Source organism: Arachis hypogaea, chromosome 1 (genome assembly GCF_003086295.3).
Source record: "Arachis hypogaea cultivar Tifrunner chromosome 1, arahy.Tifrunner.gnm2.J5K5, whole genome shotgun sequence".
NCBI lineage: Eukaryota > Viridiplantae > Streptophyta > Magnoliopsida > Fabales > Fabaceae > Arachis > Arachis hypogaea.
This window is the reverse complement of record NC_092036.1, coordinates 43,548,392-43,565,408: the sequence shown is the minus strand read 5'-3', so window position 1 is coordinate 43,565,408 and position 17,017 is coordinate 43,548,392. Positions and strand designations below refer to the sequence as shown.

Below are 17,017 nucleotides of genomic sequence, written 5' to 3'. Positions count from 1 at the left end.
ACACAATTGCAAACAAGAATTCCACTGAAGCCAAACTGGCTTACCCAAGCTTAATCTCCTTGCTATGTAAAGATGCTGGGGTGAGGATGGGAGTAGATGAATTCATCCCAATTGAACATCCAATCACCAAGAAGTCAATGGAAGGACAAATACAAGATAATTCTATCAAAAGGAGGGCGCAGGAGTTCCTCCCTAAACTCCCTGAAATTGACTACTGGACCCGCCTAGAAGCATCTGTTGCCAAGCTGCAAGAAGCTATGGAACAAATTAAGGAAGAACAGCAGAATCAAAACTGCATGCTCTGCAAATTGTTGAAGGAACAAGAGAAGCAGGGCCGTGAGCTACAGGAGCTGAAACGCCAGAAGCTCTCCCTTGAAGGGTCAAATACCCCACAAGTTGAGGGAGCATCCACTTCTCAAGATCAAGGTTGTTGAGTCCTAACTCTATGATAACCTCTATCTTTAGGAGTCTATTTTAGAGTCATTTAAATTTTTGTTTTCTATTACTATTAGTCTTATCTTATGTTTATCTTTGAGTCTTGTTTTTAATTCTTGATTAATAAAATTTAATGTCTATGCCTTAAAGCTATGAATGTTCTATGAATCCATCACCTCTCTTAAATGAAAAATGCTTTAATCACAAAAGAACAAGAAGTGCAGGATTTCGAATTCATCTCTGAAACTAGTTGAATTAGCTTGATATGGTGACAATACTTTTTGTTTTCTGAATGAATGCTTGAACAGTGCATATGTCTTTTTAATTTGTTGATTAAAGAATGTTAAACTTGTTGGCTATTGAAAGAATGATGAAAAGGAGAAATGTTATTGAGGATCTGAAAAATCATCAAATTGATTCTTGAAGCAAGAAAAAAAGCAGTGAATTCAAAAAAAAAAAGAAAAAAAGAAAAAAGAGAGAGATAAAAAGTGATCCAAGGCAAAAAGAGTGTGCTTAAGAACCCTGGACACCTCTAATTGGGGACTCTAGCAAAGCTGAGTCACAATCTGAAAAGGTTTACCCAGTTATGTGTCTGTGGCATGTATGTATCCGGTGGTAATACTGGAAGACAGAGTGCTTTGGGCCACAGCCAAGACTCATAAAGTAACTGTGTTCAAGAATCATCATACTTAACTAGGAGAATCAATAACACTATCTGAATTCTGAGTTCCTATAGATGCCAATCATTCTAAACTTCAAAGGATAAAGTGAGATGCCAAAACTATTCAGAGGCAAAAAGCTACTAGTCCCGCTCATCTAATTGGAGCTAAGTTTCATTGATATTTTGGAGTCTATAGTATATTCTCTTCTTTTTATCCTATTTGATTTTCAGTTGCTTGGGGACAAGCAACAATTTAAGTTTGGTATTGTGATGAGCGGATAATTTATACGCTTTTTGGCACTGTTTTTAGTATGTTTTTAGTACATTTTAGTTAGTTTTTAGTATGTTTTTATTAGTTTTTATTTAAAATTCACTTTTCTGGGCTTTACTATGAGTTTGTGTGTTTTTCTGTGATTTCAGGTAATTTCTGGCTGAAATTGAGGGACCTGAGCAAAAATCTGATTCAGAGGCTGAAAAAGGACTGTAGATGCTGTTGGATTCTGACCTCCCTGCACTCAAAGTGGATTTTCTGGAGCTAAAGAAGCCCAACCAGCTCGCTCTCAATTGCGTTGGAAAGTAGACATCTTGGGCTTTCCAGCAATGTATAATAGTTCATACTTTGCCCGAGATTTGATGGCCCAAACTGGCGTTGCAAATCAGCTTCAGAATTCCCCGCGTTTAACACCGGAACTGGCACAAAAATTGGAGTTAAACGCCCAAACTGGCACAAAAGCTGACGTTTAACTCCAGAAAAAGTCTCTACACATGAAAGCTTTAATGCTTAGCCCAAGCACACACCAAGTGGACCCCGGAAGTGGATTTTTATGTCATTTACTCATTTTTGTATATCCTAGGTTACTAGTTCACTATAAATAGGATATTTTGACACTGTATCTTTACCGGATGACACATTATACATTTCTTATTGTATCTTCTACAGCACGAGCCTCTAAACCCCATGGTTGGGGGTGAGGAGCTCTGCTGTGTCTTGATGGATTAATGCAATCACTACTGTTTTTCATTCAATCACGCTTGCTTCTATTCTAAGATATCACTTGCTCTTCAACTTGATGAATGTGATGATCCGTGACACTCATCATCATTCTCACCTATGAACGTGTGCCTGACAACCACCTCCGTTCTACTTTAGATTGAGTGAATATCTCTTGGATTCCTTAATTGGAATCTTCGTGGTATAAGCTAGAATTGATGGCGGCATTTAAGAGAATCCAGAAGGTCTAAACCTTGTCTGTGGTATTTTGAGTAGGATTCAAGGATTGAATGACTGTGATGAGCTTCAAACTCCTGAGGGCTGGGCGTTAGTGACAGACGCAAAAGACTCACTGGATTCTATTCCAATCTGATTGAGAACTGACAGATGATTAGCTGTGCTGTGACAGAGCGCGTTGAACATTCTCATTGAGAGGATGGGAGGTAGCCATTGACAACGGTGAAACCCTACATACAGCTTGCCATGGAAGGAGCCTTGCGTGCATGAAGAAGAAGACAGTAGGAAAGCAGAGATTCAGAAGATAGAGCATCTCCAAAACCTCAACCTGTTCTCCATTACTGCAAAACAAGTATTTATTTCATGTTCTTTTACTCTTCACAATTAAACCTGAGAATTATTGATATCCTGACTAAGAGTTACAAGATAACTATAGCTTGCTTCAAGCCGACAATCTCCGTGGGATCGACCCTTGCCCACGTAAGGTATTACTTGGACGACCCAGTGCACTTGCTGGTTAGTTGTGCTGAATTGCAAAAGTGTGATTGTAATTTCATGCACCAATAGACCATAATAGAATATATCTAATATGGTCCATTCTGAAAACATGTCAGAAGGACACTTTTTGGTCATCTGCTTGTATCTTTCCCAAGCTTCATATAGGGATTTACCATCTTTTTGGTTGAAGGTCTGAACATCCACTCTAAGCTTGCTCAGCTTTTGAGGAGGAAAGAATTTATCCAAGTAGGCCGTGACCAGCTTATCCCAAGAGTCCAGGCTATCTTTAGGGTATGAGTCCAACCATGTTCTAGCTTTGTCTCTTACAGCAAAAGGGAAAAGCATGAGCCTGTAGACTTCAGGATCTACTCTATTCGTCTTAAAAACTGGTTAGGATCTTCAGATGGAAGTCCATGAAACTTGCAGTTCTGTTGCATTAGAGCAACTAATTGAGGTTTCAACTCAAAATTGTTTGCTCCAATGGCAGGAATTGAGATGCTTCTTCCATCAAACTTTGACGTGGATTTAGTAAAATCACCAAGCATCCTCTTTGCATTATTGTTGTTGGGTTCGGCTGCCATCTCCTTCTCTTGTTCAAAAATTTTAGAAAGGTTGCCTCTGGATTGTTATAATTTAGCTTCTCTTAGTTTCCTCTTCAGAGTCCTTTCAGGTTCTGGATCAGCTTCAACAAGAATGCCTTTTTCCTTGTTCCTGCTCATATGAAAGAGAAGAGAACAAGAAAAGAAGAGAAGAGGAGTCCTCTATGTCACTGTAAAGAGGTTCCTTATTGTTAGTAGAAGAAGAAAGGGAATAAAGAAAAGAGAATCCAAACAGAAGGGTAAGGATAGAGGTAGTGATTTGAGATGAAGAGAAGTGTTAGTGAATAAATAAATAAATAGAGGAAGATGAGAGAGAGAATTCGAAAATAAATTTTGAAAAAGTAGTTAGTGATTTTCGAAAATTAAAGGTGAGATAGAATTAAAATTAAATTTTAAAATAATTAGTTAATTTAAAAAGAATTTTGAAAAAGGGATGAGATATTTTTGAAAATTAGAGAGGGAAAAGTTGTTAAGTTGTTTTGAAAAAGATAAGAAACAAACAAAAAGTCAAATAGTTAGTTGAAAAGGATTTGAAAATCAAATTTGAAAAGATAAGAAGATAAGAAGATAAGATAAGATATTTTGAAATCAAATTTTTTGAAAAAGATAAAATTTTTTTGAAAAAGATATAAAAGATATGATAAAAAGATATGATAAAAAGATATGGTTGAAAAAGATTTAATTTTTAAAATTAAAATTAATTACTTAATTAACAAGAAACTAAAAGATATGATTCTAGAATTTAAAGATTGAGCTTTTCTTAACAAGAAAGTAACAAACTTCAAATTTTTGAATCAATCACATTAATTGTTAGTGTAATTTCGAAAATTATGAAAAAAAGATTTTGAAAATCAATTTAAAAGAAATTTTCGAAAATATATTAAAAAATGAAAAAGATTTGAGTTTTGAAAAAGTTTTGAAAAGATAAGATTTTTAATGATGAGAGAGAAAAACACAAAAATGACCCAAAACATGAAAATTTTGGATCAAAACACATGATGCATGCAAGAACACTATGAATGTCAAGATGAACACCAAGAACTCTTTGAAGACCATGATGAACATCAAGAACATATTTTCGAAAAATTTTTGATGCAAAGAAAACATGCAAGACACCAAACTTAGAAATCTTTAATGCTTGGACTCTAACAAACGAAAAATGCATATGATAAACAACAAAAAATACAAAACAAGAAAACATCAAGATCAAACAAGAAGACTTACCAAGAACAACTTGAAGATCATGAAGAACACCATAAATGCATGAATTTTCAAAAAATGCAAGAAAAAAATTTTTAAAGCATGCAATTGACACCAAACTTAAAATTTGACTCAAGACTCAAACAAGAAACACAAAATATTTTTGATTTTTTATGATTTTATGATTTTTTTTGGATTTTCTTGTAATTTTTTTCGAAAAACATATAGAAAAAAAAAAGAAAATAAGAAATCCAAAATTTTTAATAAGAATTCCAAGAATCTTTCAATATTAGCCTAAAGCTCCAATCCAAGGGTTGGGCATGGCTTAATAGCCAGCCAGCTTTAGAAGATATAAATCAGGCATGTAACAACTGATATTCCAATTAACTTGCCTCTATGCTGATGGTTTTGAAGCCTCAATCCAATTGAGTTAGACATGGCTTTACAGCCAGCCAAGCTTCAACATACTTTATGAAACACTAGAATTCATTCTAAAAAATTTTGAAAATTTTTTTTTGAAAATTTTTTGAAAAGAAAAATAAAAAGAAAATTACCTAATCTGAGCAACAAGATGAATCGTCAGTTGTCCAAACTCGAACAATCTCCGGCAACGGCGCCAAAAACTTGGTGCACGAAATTGTGATCATCAACAATGGCGCCAAAAACTTGGTAGCGCTCTCAAACGTGAATCACACTTAGTCACAACTCCGCACAACTAACCAGCAAGTGCATTGGGTCATCCAAGTAATACCTTACGTGAGTAAGGGTCGATCCCACGGAGATTGTTGGTATGAAGCAAGCTATGGTCATCTTGTAGATCTCAGTCAGGCGGATTCAACTCTATTAAGAAATTATTGGATTTTCGAATAATAATAATAAATTTAAAAAGAAAATAAAGATAGAGTTACTCATGTAATTCAAAGGTGGGAATTTCAGATAAGTGTATGGAGGTGCTGTGTTCCTTCTGAATCTCTACTTTCCTATTGCTTTTATCCAATCTTTGTCACTCCTTTCTATGGCAAGCTGTATGTAGGGCATCACTGTTGTCAATGGCTACATCCCATCCTCTCAGTGAAAATGGTCCAAATGTTCTGTCATAGCATGGCTAATCATCTGTAGGTTCTCGATCATGTTGGAATAGAATCCCTTGATTCTTTTGCGTTTGTCATCACACCCAACAATCGCGAGTTTGAAGCTCGTCACAGTCATTCAATCCCGGAATCCTACTCAGAATACCACAGACAAGGTTTAGACTTTTCGAATTCTTATGAATGCCGCCATTAATCTAGCTTATACCACGAAGATTCTGATTAAGGAATCCAAGAGATATGCGCCCGGTCTAAGGTAGAATAGAAGTGGTTGTCAGTCACGCGTTCATAGGTGAGAATGATGATGAGTGTCACGGATCATCACATTCATCATGTTGAAGTGCAACGAATATCTTAGAATAAGAACAAGCGGAATTGAATAGAAAATAGTAGTAATTGCATTGAAACTTGAGGTACAACAGAGCTCCACACCCTTAATCTATGGTGTGTAGAAACTCCACCGTTGAAAATACATAATCTGATGAAGGTTCAGGCATGGCCGAATGGCCAGCCCCCAAAACGTGATCAATAGTCTCCTAAGATGAATAATAAAATAAAACTAAGACCAAAGATATCTAATACAATAGTAAAAAGTCCTATTTATACTAGACTAGCTACTAGGGTTTACAAAAGTAAGTAATTGATGCAGAAATCCACTTTCGGGGCCCACTTGGTGTGTGCTTGGGCTGAGCTTGATCTTTACATGAGTTATGGCTTATCTTAGAGTTGAACGCCAAGTTGTAACGTGTTTTTGGCGTTCAACTCTGGTTCGTGACGTGTTTCTGGCGTTTGACTCCAGAATGCAGCATGAAACTGGCGTTGAGCGCCAGTTTACATCGTCAAATCTCGAATAAAGTATGGACTATTATATATTTCTGGAAAGCTCTGGATGTCTACTTTCCAACACCGTTAAGAGCGCACCATTTGGAGTTCTGTAGCTCCAAAAAATCCATTTTGAGTGTAGGGAGGTCAGATTCTAACAGTATCAGCAGTCCTTTGTCAGCCTCTTATCAGAGTTTTGCTCACAATTTCAGCCAGAAAATACCTAAAATCATAGAAAAACACACAAAATCATAGTAAAGTCTTAAAATGTGAATTTAGCATAAAAACTAATGAAAACATCCCTAAAAGTAACTAGATCATACTAAAAACTACCTAAAAACAATGCCAAAAAGCGTATAAATTATCCGCTCATCAATTCTCTTTAGTATTGCTTGGGAGAGTACTAGGAGGAGTTTCAGTGACTTTCTTACTCAGCTGGCCCACTTGTGCCTCCAAATTTCTGATGGAGGATCTTGTTTCACTCATGAAACTTAAAGTGGCCTTAGACAGATTAGAGACTATGTTTGCTAAGTTAGAGGAGCTCTGCTCAGAATTCTCTGTCTGTTGCTGAGAAGATGATGGATAAGGCTTGCTATTGCTGAGCCTATTTCTTCCACCATTATTAAAGGCTTGTTGAGGCTTTTTTTGATCCTTCCATGAGAAATTTGGATGATTTCTCCATGATGAATTATAGGTGTTTCCATAAGGTTCGCCCAAATAATTTACCTCTGCTATTGCAGGGTTCTCAGGATCATAAGCTTCTTCTTCAGAAGATGCCTCTTTAGTACTGTTGGATGCATTTTGCCATCTATTCAGACTTTGAGAAATCATGTTGACTTGCTGAGTCAACATTGTGTTCTGAGCCAATATGGCATTCAGAGCATCAATTTCAAGAACTCCCTTCCTCAGAGGCGTCCCATTATTCACAGAATTCCTCTCAAAAGTGTACATGAATTGGTTATTTGCAACCATGTCAATAAGTTCTTGAGCTTCTGTAGGCATTTTCTTTAGGTGAATGGATCCACCTACAGAATAGTCCAGTGACATCTTAGAGAACTCAGATAGACCATAATAAAATATATCCAGAGTGGTCCACTTTGAAAGCATGTTAGAAGGACACCTTTTGGTCATCTACTTTTATCTTTCCCAAGCTTCATAGAGGGATTCACCATCTTTTTGTTTGAAGGTCTGAACATCCACTCTAAGCTTGCTCAGCTTTTGAGGAGGAAAGAATTTAGCCAAGAAGGCCGTGACCAGCTTATCCCAGGAGTCTAGGCTATCTTTAGGTTGTGAGTCCAACCATGTTCTAGCTCTGTCTCTTACAGCAAAAGGGAAAAGCATGAGCCTGTAGACTTTAGGATCTACTCCATTAGTCTTAACAGTCTCACAGATCTACAAGAACTCAGTTAAAAACTGGTAGGGATCTTCTGATGGAAGTCCATGGAATTTGCAGTTCTGTTGCATTAGAGCAACTAGTTGAGGTTTCAGCTCAAAATTGTTTGCTCCAATGGTAGGGGTTGAAATGCTTCTTCCATCAAACTTGGAAGTAGGTGTAGTATAATCACCAAGCATTCTCCTTGCATTATTATTTTCGGCTGCCATCTCCTCTTCCTTTTCGAAAATTTCTGTAAGGTTGTCTCTGGATTATTGTAATTTAACTTCTCTTAGTTTCCCCTTCAGAGTCCTTTCAGGTTCAGGATCTACTTCAACAAGAATATTCTTGTCCTTGCTCCTGCTCATATGAAAAAGAAGGGAACAAAAAATAATAATAGGGATCCTCTTTACCACAGTAGAGAGATTCCTTTATGTTAGTAGAAGAAGAAAGGAATAGAAGAAGAAAAAGGTAAGAATCCAAACACAAGGGTGAAGATAGGTTCAGATTATTGAGATGAAGAGAAGTGTTAGTAAATAAATAAATAAATAGAAGAAGATTAGAGGGAGAGAATTCGAAAATTAATTTTGAAAAAGGGTTAGTGATTTTCGAAAATTAAAAGAAGAATTAAAATTAAAATTAAAATTTAAAACAATTAGTTAATTAAAAGAATTTTGAAAAAGAGGGAGGTAATTTTCGAAAATTAGAGAGAGGAAAGTAGTTAGGTGGTTTTGAAAAAGATAAGAAACAAACAAAAAGTCAATTAGTTAGTTGAAAAAGATTTGAAAATCAATTTTGAAAAGATAAGAAGTTAGAAAAGATTTTTGAAATCAAATTTTTGAAAAAGATATGATTTGATAAAGATATTTTAAAAAGATATGATTGAAAAAGATATTTTGAAAAAGATTTGATTTTTTAAAATTAAAATTGATTAGTTGACTAACAAGAAACTAAAAGATATGATCCTAGAATTTAAATATTGAACCTTTCTTAACAAGAAAGTAACAAACTTCAAATTTTTGAATCAATCACATTAATTGTTAGTAAAGTTTTCGAAATTTTGAAATAAAGATGAGAAAAAGATTTTGAGAATAAATTTTAAAAATTTTTGAAAAATAATAGAAAAAAAGAAGAAGATTTGATTTTTGAAAAAGATTTTGAAAAGATAAGATTTTTAAAATTGAAAATTTGATTTGACTTATAAGAAATAGCTAAGTTTTAAAAATTTTTGACTAAGTCAACTCAAATTTTCAAAATTTTGAAAAAAATAAGGAAAAGATATTTTTTTGATCTTTTTGAATTTTTAATGAGAGAGAAAAACACCAATATGACCCAAAACATGAAAATTTTGGATCAAAACCAATGATGCATGCAAGAACACTAAGAATGTCAATATGAACACCAAGAACACTTTGAATGTCAGGATGAACATCAAGACTTATTTTTGAAAAATTTTCAAGAAAAGAAATACATGCAAGACACCAAACTAGAAATTTTCAATTCTTAGACACTATGAATGCAAAAATGCATATGAAAAACAACAAAAAACACAAAATAAGAAAATATCAACATCAAACAAGAAGACTTACCAATAACAACGTGATGATCATGAAGAACACATGCATGAATTTTCGAAAATTGCAAGAAAAAAATGAACATGCAATTGACACCAAACTTAAAACATGACACAAGACTCAAACAAGAAACACAAAATATTTTTGATTTTTTTTCGATTTTATAAATTTTTTTGGATTTTATTTTATATTTTTCGAAAACATATTTTGGAAAAAGGAAGTAATGAATCCAAAGTCCTCAATCAGAATTTCAGGAATCATGTAATGTTAGTCTAAAGCTCCGGTCCAGGAATTAGACATGGCTTTACAGCCAACCAGGCTTCAACATGTTACATGAAACTCTAGAATTCACTCTTAAAAACTCTGAAAATTTTCGAAAACAGGTGATAAATTTTTGAAATATTTTTGAAAATTTTTTGAAAATAAAACAAAAAAAAAGAAAATTACCTAATCTGAGCAACAAGATGAATCGTCAGTTGTCCAAACTCGAACAATCCTCGGCAACGGAGCCAAAAACTTGGTGTTGTTGCCGGAATCTTGAATAATCGCTGGCTTCAAACTCGAGCAATCCCCGGCAACGGCGCCAAAAACTTGATGCACGAAATTGTAATCTCTAATAATGGCATTTAACTTGGTATGCGCATCTACTAACTCAGCACTTTGTTCACAACTTCGCACAACTAACCAGCAAGTGCACTGGGTCGTCCAAGTAATAAACCTTACGTGAGTAAGGGTCGATCCCACGAAGATTGTTGGTATGAAGCAAGTTATGGTCATCTTGTAAATCTCAGTTAGGCGGATTTAAATGATTATAATGGTTTTCAAAATTAATAATAAATAAAACATAAAAATAAGGATAGAAATACTTATGTAAATCATTGGTGAGAATTTTAGACAAGTGTATGGAGATGCTTTGTCCCTGTTGGATCTCTGCTCTCCTACTGTCTTCCTTCAATCCTTCTTACTCCTTTCCATGGAAAGCTGTATGTAGGGCATCACCGTTGTCAATGGCTACATCCCATCCTCTCAGTGAAAAAGGTCCAAATGCTCTTGTCACAGCACGGCTAATCATCTGTCGGTTCTTGATCATGTCGGAATAGAATCCATGGATTCTTTTGCGTTTGTCATCACGCCCAGCAATCGCAAGTTTGAAGCTCGTCACAGCCATCCAATCCCTAAATCCTACTCAGAATACCACAGACAAGGTTTAGACTTTTCGGATTCTCATTCATGGATCTCAAGAGACACATGAGGAAGCTCATCATCAAGAAATCATTGAGATGCCTCAAGGGATGCACTTTCCTCCCAACAACTTTTGGAAACAACTCAACACTTCTCTAGAAGACTTGAGTTATAACATAGACCAACTAAGAGTGGAACACCAAGAGCACTCCATCATTCTCCATGAGATTAGAGAAGATCAAAGAGCAATGAGGGAGGAGCAACAAAGGCAAGGAAGAGACATAAAAGAGCTCAAGGACATCATTGGTCCTTCAAGGAGAAGGCGCCACCATCACTAAGGTGGACTCATTCCTTGTTCTTATTTCTCTGTTTTTCGGTTTTTAAGCTTCATGTTTATCTATGTTTGTGTCTTCATTACATGATCAATAGTCTTTAGTAACTATGTCTTAAGGCTATGAATAATTCCATGAATCCTTCAACTCTCTTAAATGAAAAATGTTTTTAATACAAAAGAACAAGAAGTACAAGAGTTTCGAATTCATCCTTGAAATCAGTTTAATTATATTGATGTGGTGACAATACTTTTTGTTTTCTGAATGAATGCTTGAACAGTGCATATTTTTGATCTTGTTGTTTATGAATGTTAGAATTGTTGGCTCTTGAAAGAATGATGAACAAGAGAAATGTTATTGATGATCTGAAAAATCATAAAATTGATTCTTGAAGCAAGAAAAAGCAGTGAAGAACAAAAGCTTGCGAAAAAAAAGTGGCGAAAAAAATTATATATAAAAGAAAAGGAAAAAAAAGCAAGAAGAAAAAGCCAATAGCCCTAGGAAATAAAATCCAGGCCTAAGCGGCTAAATCAAGCTGTCCCTAACTATGTGCTTGTGGCATGCAGGTCCAAGTAAAAAGCTTGAGACTGAATGGTTAAAGTCGTGATCCAAAGCAAAAGAGTGTGCTTAAGAGCTCTGGACACCTCTAACTGGGGACTTTAGCAAAGCAGAGTCACAATCTGAAAAGGTTTACCCAGTCATCTGTCTGTGGCATTTATGTATCCGGTGGTAATACTGGAAAACAAAGTGCTTAGGGCCACGGCCAAGACTCATAAAGGTAGCTGTGTTCAAGAATCAACATACTTAACTAGGAGAATTAATAACACTATCCAAAATTCTGAGTTCCTATAGAAGCCAATCATTCTAAACTTCGAAGGATAATGTGAGATGCCAAAACTGTTCAGAAGCAAAAAGCTACAAGTCCCGCTCATCTAATTAGAACTAATATTCATTGATATTTTGGGATTTATAGTATATTCACTTCTTTTTATCCTATTTGATTTTTAGTTGCTTGGGGACAAGCAACAATTTAAGATTGGTGTTGTGATGAGCGGATAATTTATACGCTTTTTGGCATTGTTTTTAGGTAGTTTTTAGTAGGATCTAGCTACTTTTAGGGATGTTTTCATTGGTTTTTATGCTAAATTCATATTTCTAGACTTTACTATGATTTTATGTGTTTTTCTATGATTTCAGATATTTTCTGGCTGAAATTGAGGGACCTGAGCAAAACTCTGATAGAAGGCTGACAAAGGACTGCTGATGCTATTGGATTCTGACCTCCCTGCACTCGATATGAATTTTCTGGAGCTACAGAATTCCAAATGGCGCGCTTTTAATGGCTTTGGAAAGTAGACATCCAGAGCTTTCCAGAAATATATAATAGTTCATACTTTATTCGAGATTAGATGATGCACACTGGCATTCAACGCCAGTTCCATGCTGCATTCTGGAGTCAAACGCCAGAAACACGTAACAAACCAGAGTTAAACGCCAAAAACACGTTACAACTTGGCGTTTAACTCCAAAAGAAGCATCTGCACGTGTAAAGCTCAAGCTCAGCCTAAGCACACACCAAGTGGGCCCCGGAAGTGGATTTCTGCATCAATTACTTATTTCGGTAAACCCTAGTAGCTAGTCTGATATAAATAGGACATTTTACTATTGTATTAGTGATGAGCGGATAATTTGTACGCTTTTTGGCATTGTTTTTAGTATGTTTTTGGTATGATATAGTTAGTTTTTAGTATATTTTTGTTAGTTTTTAGTTAAAATTCACTTTTCTAGACTTTACTATGAGTTTGTGTGTTTTTCTGTGATTTCAGGTATTTTCTGGCTGAAATTGAGGGACCTGAGCAAAAATCTGATTCAGAGACTAAAAAAGACTGCAGATGCTGTTAGATTCTGACCTCCCTGCACTCGAAGTGGATTTTCTGGAGCTACAGAAGCCCAATTGGCGCGCTCTCAAAGGCGTTGGAAAGTAGACATCCTGGGCTTTCCAGCAATATATGATAGTCCATACTTTGCCCAAGATTTAATGGCCCAAACCGGTGTTCAAATTCACCCTCAGAAATCCCAGCGTTAAACGCTGGAACTGGCACCCAAATGGGAGTTAAACGCCCAAACTGGCACTAAAGCTGGCGTTTAACTCCAAGAAGAGTCTCTACACGAAAATGCTTCATTGCTCAGCCCAAGCACACACCAAGTGGGCCCGGAAGTGGATTTTTATGTCATTTACTCATCTCTGTACACCCTAGGCTACTAGTTTTCTATAAGTAGGACCTTTTACTATTGTATTTTCATCTTTTGATCACTCTAGATCTCTAGATCATCTTTGGACACCTAGTTCTTAGATCATTGGGAGGCTGGCCTCACGGCCATGCCTAGACCTTATACTTATGTATTTTCAACGGTGGAGTTTCTACACACCATAGATTAAGGTGTGGAGCTCTGCTGTACCTCGAGTATTAATGCAATTACTATTGTTCTTCCATTCAATTCCGCTTGTTCTTGTTCTAAGATATCACTTGTTCTTCAACTTGATGAATGTGATGATCCGTGACACTCATCATCATTCTCACCTATGAACGTGTGACTGACAACCACCTCCGTTCTACCTTCGATTGGGTGAATATCTCGTGGATTCCTGATTGCACGATGCATGGTTGATCGCCTGACAACCGAGTGCTCGCCTGACAACCGAGCCAACCATTCCGTGAGATCAGAGTCTTCGTGGTATAGGCTAGAACTGATGGCGGCATTCAAGAGAATCCGGAAGGTCTAACCTTGTCTGTGGTATTCTGAGTAGGATTCAATGATTGAATGACTGTGACGTGCTTCAAACTCCTAGCAGGCGGGGCGTTAGTGACAGACGCAAAAGAATCGCTGGATTCTATTCCGGCCTGACCGAGAACTGACAGATGATTAGCCATGCTGTGACAGAGCATAGGAACGTTTTCACTGAGAGGATGGGATGTAGCCACTGACAACGGTGAAACCCTACATAAGCTTGCCATGGAAAGGAGTAAGAAGGATTGGATGAAGACAGTAGGAAAGCAGAGAGACGGAAGGGAAGGCATCTTCATACGCTTGTCTGAAGTTCCTACCAATGAATTACATAAGTATCTCTATCTCTATCTTTATGTTTTTATGCGTTCATCACCATATCCATTTGAGTTTGCCTGACTAAGATTTAAAAGATGACCATAGCTTGCTTCATACTAACAATCTCCGTGGGATCGACCCTTACTCGCGTAAGGTTTATTACTTGGACGACCCAGTGCACTTGCTGGTTAGTTGTGCGAAGTTGTGTAATGCCATGGTATTGAACACCAAGTTTTTGGGGTTCATGACCGGGGATTATGAGAGTTGTAAAAAGTATTGTTCACAATTTCGCGCTACCAAGTTTTTGGCGCCGTTGCCGGGGATTGTTCAGTTTGGACAACTGAAGGTTCATCTTGTTGCTTAGATTAGGTATTTATTTTTTTTCGAAATTCTTGAAGAGGAATTCTAGAGTTTCATGATGATTTGTTGAAGTCTGGCTGGCTGTGAAGCCATGTCTAATTTCATTGGACTGAGGTTTCAACTTATCATCACAAGAGCTTGTTGATTTCTATCAATCTTGCTTTTGGAGCAGTGATCTGCTAAGGCTTGGCTGGCCTTTGGCCATGTCTAGTGTTTTGGACCGAAGCTTTCTTTGAAAGCTTGGCTGGCTGTGAAGCCATGTCTAATTCCTGGACCGGAGTCTTAGACTAGCATTGCACTGATTCCTGGAATTCTCATTAAGAATTTTGATACCTTTTTCCATTTAATTTTCGAAAAACACAAAAAAATTTACAAAATCATAAAATCCAAAAATTTCTTGTTTGAGTCTAGTGTCTCATCTTAAGTTTGGTGTCAATTGCATGCATCCATTCATGTGTCCTTAAGGATCTTCAAGTAATTCTTGATGATTTCTTGCTCTGATCTTTGAATTCCATTGACTTGAGTGTTTTGTGTGTCTCATATGCATTCTCATTTTGTTAGTGTCAGTAGTATACAAACTGCTAAGTTTGGTGTCTTGCATGCATTGTTGTTTGATTCTTGTTGCATTTTGATTTGTTCTTATTATTAAAAATCCAAAAATATTTTTAATTTGTGTCTTCTCAAGTCAATCATACAGAGAATTGAAGATTCAGAACATACAGCAAAGGAATTGCACAGAAAAAGCTGGGCGTTTAAAACGCCCAGTAAGGAAGACAGACTGGCGTTTAAACGCCAGCCAGGGTACCTGGTTGGGCGTTTAACACCCAAAAGGGTATAGTTTTGGGCGTTAAACGCCAGAATGTGCACCATTCTGGGCGTTTAACGCCAGGATGGCTAAAAGGGAAGATTTTGTTTTCAAATCAAATTTTTTTTAAGTTTTCAAAATCTTTTTAAAATCAAATCTTTTTCAAATCAATTTTTCAATCAAATCTTTTTCAAAATCAATTTCTTTCCATTTTCAAAGATACTTGCTACCAATTAATGATTTGATTCAACATTTCAAGTATGTTGCCTTTTCTGTTGAGAGAGGTTTAATGTTTGAATCATATCTTTTCTTGTTAGCCAAGTTTTTAATTTTCAAAATCAAATCTTTTTAAAATGTTTTTCAAATCATATCTTCTCAATCACATCTTTTTTTTAAAACTAATCAAATCTTCTTAACCACATCTTTTTCAAAATAGTTTTCAATCAAATCTTTTTGATTTCTAATTTCAAAATCTTTTTCAAAAATCACTTTATTTCTTTCCCACTTTCATTTTCAAAAATTAAGTAATGTTTTTTTTCAAAAATGTTTTCAAAATCTTTTACTTAATTTTCGAAAATTACTTCCCTTCTTCTCACATCTTTCTATTTATGGACTAACACTATCCCTTAATGCAAAATTCGAACTCCATCTTCTTTGATAAGTTCGAATTTTCTACTTCTGTCTTCTACTTTCTTTTCCTCTGACACTTCAAGGAATCTCTATACTGTGATATAGAGGATTCCACCTTTTCTTGTTCTCTTCTCTTTCTTATGAGCAGGAGCAAAGACAAAAGCATTCTTGTTGAGGCAGACCCTGAACCTGAAAGGACCTTGAAGAGAAAGCTAAGAGAAGCCAAAGCACAACTCTCTTTAGAGGACCTGACCGAATTCTTCAAAGAAGAAGAACCTATGGCAGCCGAAAACAACAACAATGCCAACAATGCAAGGAAGGTGCTGGGTGACTTTACTGCACCTACTCCCGATTTCTATGGGAGAAGCATCTCTATCCCTGCCATTGGAGCAAACAACTTTGAGCTTAAGCCTCAATTAGTTTCTCTAATGCAACAGAATTGCAAGTTCCATGGACTTCCATTGGAAGATCCTCATCAGTTTTTAGCTGAATTCTTGCAAATCTGTGACACTGTCAAGACTAATGGGGTGACCCTGAGGTCTACAGACTTATGCTATTCCCTTTTGCTGTAAGAGACAGAGCTAGGACATGGTTGGACTCACAACCTAAAGAAAGCCTGGACTCTTGGGAAAAGCTAGTCAATGCCTTCTTGGCAAAGTTCTTTCCACCTCAAAAATTGAGTAAGCTTAGAGTGGAAGTCCAAACCTTCAGACAGAAGGAAGGAGAATCCCTCTATGAAGCTTGGGAAAGATACAAACAATTAATCAGAAAGTGTCCTTCTGATATGCTTTCTGAATGGAGCATCATAGGTATTTTCTATGATGGTCTCTCTGAACTGTCCAAGATGTCTTTGGATAGCTCTGCAGGAAGATCTCTTCATCTGAAGAAGATGCCTACTGAAGCTCAAGAACTGATTAAAATGGTTGCAAATAACCAATTCATGTACACTTCTGAAAGAAATCCTGTGAACAATGGGACTAGTCAGAAGAAAGGAGTTCTTGAGATTGACACTCTGAATGCCATATTGGCTCAGAATAAAATATTGACTCAACAAGTCAATATGATTTCTCAAAGTCTGTCTGGAATGCAAAATGCACCAAGCAGTACTAAGGAGGCTTCATCTGAG

At 36.3% G+C, this 17,017-nt stretch overlaps 2 non-coding genes across 2 annotated transcripts; one reads left to right on the top strand and one right to left on the bottom strand.

Annotated features, from left to right (window-relative positions):
• Positions 1–7,632: 7,632 nt before the first annotated feature.
• Positions 7,633–7,740, top strand: LOC112717134 (small nucleolar RNA R71). The gene has a single exon (XR_003160582.1). It is a non-coding gene; the product is annotated as a small nucleolar RNA R71 (small nucleolar RNA).
• An 8,833-nt stretch (positions 7,741–16,573) lies between these two features.
• On the bottom strand, positions 16,574–16,681 carry LOC112716325 (small nucleolar RNA R71). Its single transcript, XR_003160295.1, has one exon. It is a non-coding gene; the product is annotated as a small nucleolar RNA R71 (small nucleolar RNA).
• Positions 16,682–17,017: the final 336 nt, after the last annotated feature.